This window comes from Oncorhynchus nerka, unplaced genomic scaffold (genome assembly GCF_034236695.1).
Source record: "Oncorhynchus nerka isolate Pitt River unplaced genomic scaffold, Oner_Uvic_2.0 unplaced_scaffold_909, whole genome shotgun sequence".
Taxonomy (NCBI): domain Eukaryota; kingdom Metazoa; phylum Chordata; class Actinopteri; order Salmoniformes; family Salmonidae; genus Oncorhynchus; species Oncorhynchus nerka.
The window spans coordinates 204-6,521 of NW_027040391.1; the positions used below are offsets into that span (position 1 = coordinate 204).

A 6,318-nucleotide genomic window follows, 5' to 3' on the forward strand; every position below is an offset into this window, starting at 1 on the left:
CAATAGCTGGCAGCTAACCTAGAAAATCGCTCTAGACTACACAATTATCTTTTGATACAGAGACGGCTATGTAGCTAGCTATGTAGCTAGCTACGATCAACAAATCAAACCGTTGTACTGTAATGAAATTAAATGAAAATGTGATACTACCTGTGGAGCGAGGCGGAATGCGACCGAGGTTGTTGAGTTCTATTCGGTAGACGTTGACGCTGTTGGCTAGCTAGCAGTGTCTCCTACGTTAAGGACGACAAATAGCTGGCTAGCTAACCTCGGTAAATTAAGATAATCACTCTAGAAACTACACACTCTAAACTACACAATTATCTTGGATACGAAGACAGCAAAGACAACTATGTAGCCAGCTAACACTACACTAATCAAGTCGCTCAGTTGAGGGTAATAGTTTCTACAGTGCTGCTATTCAGTAGACGGACGTTATAGCTGGCTGGCTGCTGGGCAGATAGCAGTGTAGACTACGTTAGGACGACGGAAATACGATACTACGCAATTATCTTTGATACAAAGACGGCTATGTAGCTAGCTAAGAAGAAATTGCTAAGATTAGACAAATCAAACCGTTGTACTATAATGAAATGTAATGAAAATGAAAAGTTATACTACCTGCAGACCGGTGCGGATCGACTGCTGCCAACCGAAGTAGAAAGGGGTATACACTTCAACAGTGTTTTACCAATCTTGGTCCTGGGACATCAATGGTTACACATTGTAGCTAATAGACTAGAAACAGGATTTAACTAGTTAAAGGCTGATTTGTAATTCATATATACAGAAATATAATGTTTTTAAACGGTACACTCCACTTCCTATGCATGGTGTAAATAGTCTAAAGTGGTTCATCTCAACATCTAATGCCCTTCATCTGCATTGATCTGATAAACACAGGATAGCTGGAGTATTTCATCAAATTAGACTTCATTTCAACCAGTAGAGAATGCAAAATGCTTTATTGAAGGAAGTTCATTATTCAAGTGTTATAAATACATGCGAGGTTAATATTATAATATTTATAATGCAAGAAACAGACTTCATTATAGTCAAAATACACCACACTGAATATTATGTTACTATTATCACCGTTCTCACTTCTAGGGACTGGAACTCACAAGTACCTGTCCTATCCAGAATAGCCTCCTCTTACTGACAGTTGGGGCTGCTATCCTTTCACCCTCCTCCATGGCTGTTAGCTAGCTACCTACAAATACATTTGGAGTTTTTTGTTTTTTACAGTGATAAATACATCAAGATAGCTAGCTAATATGAAGTTAGGTAGCTGGTGATATTTAATTCACTTAGCTATCTATACAGTATGTGAAGTTGGCTAGATAGCAAGCTCGTCAACTAGCTAGCTCATTTAGCAGCTCATTTGAGTTAGTCTGCACTGTAGCTAGTTAGCTAATAATACATTGTTTTTTCAAAACATTTTCGAAATGTATTGACTTACTTGAATAGATTCTCCCAGTGTAACGGCATTCAGAGGAAGAAGGTGAGGACCAAGGTGCAGCGTGGTATGTCTTCATATTATTTATTAGAAACTGAACACTAAATACAAAATAACAAAAGGAATAACCGAAACAGTTCTGACAGGTGAAACAAAACCTCCACAGAAAGCAACTACCCACAACCTAAGGTGGCAAAACAGGCTGCCTAAGTATGATTCCCAAACAAATATATAAACATACAAAGCAATCTACGGTCAGGGCGTGACACCCAGCCATGTGGACAACTGGAAACAGGGCAGCAAGTTTGTCAACAGCATTTTAGAGGGGGGGTACTGTCCATTTCTTTTGTTTCTAAACGATGAGAGAAGTGCTACACCTGGTGGAGAGAGATTGTAAAACAAAATAGTTGCTTTATGCTTGCTGTACGTTATGATGTAACGGAGGGTCAGTTTTTTTCAACTTTTCTCCAATACTATAGAGCCATTACCATGTCGATCAACACTTGAATAGAAATGTAGTTCACACCCCAAAAAAGCCTTTGGATCTTTTGATTGAAGAATGGCAAGTCAAAACATATGTCATTGCCCGGAGAGGAGATGAGAGGATAGGGAAAGGAGAAGAGATGGCTGGAGAGGAGAAGATAGGACCAGATGAGAGGAGAAGAGAGGGAGAGGAGAAGATAGGACCAGAGGAGAGGAGAAGAGAGGGCTGGAGAGGAGAAGATAGGACCAGAGGAGAGGAGAAGAGAGGGCTGAGAGAGAAGATAGAGGAGAGAGAGGGCTGGAGAGGAGAAGATAGGACCAGAGGAGAGGAGAAGATAGAACGAGAGGAGAAGAGTGGCTGAGAGAGAAGATAGGACCAGACGAAGGAGAAGAGAGAGGGCTGAGAGGAGAAGATAGGACCAGACGAGAGGAGAAGAGAGGGCTGAGAGAGAAGATAGGGACCAGAGGAGAGGAGAAGAGAGGGCTGGGAGAGGGAAGATGGGACCAGAGGAGAGGAGAAGATAGAACGAGAGGAGAAGAGAGGGCTGGAGAGGAGAAGATAGGACCAGACGAAAGGAGAAGAAGAGAGGGCTGAGAGGAGAAGATAGGACCAGACGAGAGGAGAAGAGAGGGCTTTAGAGAGAAGATAGACCAGACGAAAGGAGAAGAGAGGGCTGGAGAGGAGAAGATAGACCAGACGAGAGGAGAAGAGAGGGGCTGAGAGGAGAAGATAGGACCAGAGGAGAGGAGAAGAGAGGGCTGGAGAGGGGAAGATAGGACCAGAGGAGAGGAGAAGATAGAATGAGAGGAGAAGAGAGGGCTGGAGAGGGAGAAAATGGGACCAGAGGAGAGGTGAAGAGAAGAGAGGGCTGGAGAGGAGAAGATAGGACCAGAGGAGAGAGAGAAGAGAGGGCTGGAGAGGAGAAGATAGGACCAGAGGAGAGGAGAAGAGAGGGCTGGAGAGGAGAAGATAGACCAGACCAGAGGAGAAGAGAGGGCCGGAGGGAGAAGATAGGACCAGAGGAGAAGAGAGGGCTGGAGAGGAGAAGATAGGACCAGACCAGAGGAGAAGAGAAGAGAGGGCTGGAGAGGAGAAGATAGGACCAGAGGAGAGGAGAAGAGAGGGCTGGAGAGGAGAAGATAGGACCAGACCAGAGGAGAAGAGAGGGCTGGAGAGGGGGAGGTAGGACCAGACCAGAGGAGAAGAGAGGGCTGGAGAGGAGAAGATAGGACCAGAGGAGAGGAGAAGAGAGGCTGGAGAGGAGAAGATATGAGGAGGAGAGAGGGCTGGAGAGGAGAAGATAGGACCAGAGGAGAGGAGAGGGCCGGAGAGGAGAAGATAGGAGGAGAGAGGGCTGGAGAGGAGAAGATAGGACCAGAGGAGAGGAGAAGAGGGGCTGGAGAGGAGAAGATAGGACCAGAGAAGAGAAGAAGAGAGGGCTGAGAGGAGAAAATAGGACCAGAGGAGAGGAGAAGAGAGGGCTGGAGAGGAGAAGATAGGACCAGAGGAGAGGAGAAGAGAGGGCTGGAGAGGAGAAGATAGAACCAGAGAAGAGGAGAAGAGAGGGCTGGAGAGGAGAAGATAGGACCAGAGAAGAAGAGGGCTGGAGAGGAGAAGATAGGACCAGACCAGAGGAGAAGAGAGGGCTGAGAGGAGAAGATAGGACCAGACCAGAGGAGAAGAGAGGGGCTGGAGAGGAGAAGATAGGAGAGAGGGCTGGGAGAGGAGAAGATAGGACCAGAGGAGAGGAGAAGAGGGCTGGAGAGGAGAAGAGAGGGCTAGAGAAGATAGGACAGAGGAGAGGAGAAGATAGAACGAGAGGAGAAGAGAGGGCTGGAGGAGGAGAAAATGGGACCAGAGGAGAGGTGAAGAGAGGGCCGGAGAGGAGAAGATAGGACCAGAGAAGAGAGAAGAGAGGGCTGGAGAGGAGAAGATAGGACCAGAGAAGAGGAGAAGAGAGGGCCGGAGAGGAGAAGATAGGAGAAGAGAGGGCTGGAGAGGAGAAGATAGACCAGAGGAGAGGAGAAGAGAGGGGCTGGAGAGGAGAAGATAGGACCAGAGAAGAGGAGAAGAGAGGGCTGGAGAGGAGAAGATCGATCAGTGCCTCTTTGTCAATATACATCTGAAGCAGACAATAGCTAACCTCACACATCGTTTCCTATTGTTGAGTTAGATGTATGTTCTACATTTGAAATATATCATGTATATGAGGCTAACCATCAACCAGATTGTTTTACATGATTTATCTGACATTCAATAGTTTAGTCCAAATGTTTTGGTGTGGATTGAGGCCTATACATTCCTATCGGTAGTGTTCCCCCTTGTATCCAGCTTTCCTTATTTCTATTGTGGATTGTGTTTCTGTGCGCCAATGGAAAGTCTACAAAACTATGAGAAAACCAGCCTATGAATTGAATACATGGAATTGGATCCTATTTTATGAAATGGAAGATGTTATGGGTGTAAGATGGCACAGTGATGCCATCTGTTGGTAAATGTTCATTACTGCAACTCTTGTGTTTTAACGGGGTGCTTGAGATACCCGGATGTGTTGTGATGTACTGAACAAGACTGGTCACTCGCATCAATGCCTATGTCTCGTCATTTAACGTTCAAACAGTTGCTCAATGTGAAAATACAATTATAGACCAACGAAGCAACTCTGCTTCCTCTGTCTGATTTCTCTTTACAATGAAAGGGGGTGCACCGTTCCTGGAGGTACTGCAATACCAGGTCGATGCGTGGAGTGGACGGAGCAAGCCCCTATTCCATCTCCCTATTCCAAAAATCAATTTAATATATGGTCCCCAGATAGGGGACGTATCAGATATTAAACTGATAAGAACAGATACTACACTTGATCTTAGCCAAAAGGCCGAGAAGCGATACCTACAATGGTTTCGGGACGAAGTGGCCGTTCTCCGACACGTCAAACTCGGTTATGATTACACCAAAATGAGCACTGTATGCTTTTTGTTTTCCATAAAAAATACAATGCTTTAAATACATGGTGGCATGGATGTGGAGTTGATCAACGCCAGGAATAACCACGTTTGACTGTTACAAAGTAACACATTTGTAGGTTCTAAGATCACGTGGTCATCCCCCCTCCAATCAGAAATGAGAGAACACGTTAACCTGATCAACAGCTAAATTGGAATAATAATATATAACGTGTGGGGAGGGGGGGATGGGGGGGCAATTTGGAGATAATAATATTGACGTAACATTTGATCTTGTATCAAGTATATCTGGTAGCATTGCTGCCACAAACGAACTGAAGCAATTGTCCACTTGGTGGCGCCAGAGTTCCACCGACCGTCGCTTTTCCCTGGTTGTCCTGTGTGGTACAGAAAACTGCATTTCAATGTTGAACGACTTGACTTCAAGACATCGTCAACGAAAATAACGTCAACAATAAAAATAGCCTGTCTTTTTTTGTATCTGTCTGTAGAGCCTTGTATGATAAGTCCATTGTGAGAAGGCCTTCATAAAGTGTCCCTCCTAAATTACTAGAGGCCAAACTTCAAAGATGTCTATGGCACTGGACTGCAGTAAGAGAGCTAAGGAGCGGATGGTCCTGGCTGCCTAAATGTTTCCTCCACATAATAAACTAAGAAACATGGCACTTTGGAGGCTTACTTTTATAACTAACTTCATAAAATGCCATTAGGCCTAATGAAGATACTGTATATATGTAAGTTACTTGATTGGTGTCTTGTGAATCCACCTGTATGCGCATTAAGGTTGATTATTTCCCCGGTATTATACGATAATAAATCACTTTTCTCCCGGGTAACCTGGTAGTTTCCACCAAAACTTGGAAGTGTCATTCAAAAGCATTATAACGCATATAAATGTCTGGATTTGATGAGAGCTTTGATTCAGCATGAACATTCTAATCTGATGCTACCTGAGCCTGATGAGACCAATATTAACCCCATTTAATGAGCCCTACATTAACCCCATTTAATGAGCCCTACATTAACCCCATTTAATGAGCCCTACATTAACCCCATTTAATGAGCCCTACATTAACCCCATTTAATGAGCCCTACATTAACCCCATTTAATGAGCCCTAACATTTAACCCCATTTAATGAGCCCTACATTAACCCCATTTAATGAGCCCTACATTAACCCCATTTAATGAGCCCTACATTAACCCCATTTAATGAGCCCTACATTAACCACCCCATTAACCCCATTTAATGAGCCCTACATTAACCACATTTAATGAGCCCTACATTAACCCCATTTAATGAGCCCTTTAATGAGCCCTACATTAACCCCATTTAATGAGCCCTAATTAACCCCATTTAATGAGCCCTATTTTTAATGAGCCCTACATTAACCCCATTTAATGAGCCCTACA

General features: G+C 44.3%; 1 non-coding gene across 1 annotated transcript; it reads right to left on the reverse strand.

Annotated features, from left to right (window-relative positions):
* Positions 1 to 4,639: 4,639 nt before the first annotated feature.
* On the reverse strand, positions 4,640 to 4,830 carry LOC135570727 (U2 spliceosomal RNA). The gene has a single exon (XR_010463580.1). It is a non-coding gene; the product is annotated as a U2 spliceosomal RNA (small nuclear RNA).
* Positions 4,831 to 6,318: the final 1,488 nt, after the last annotated feature.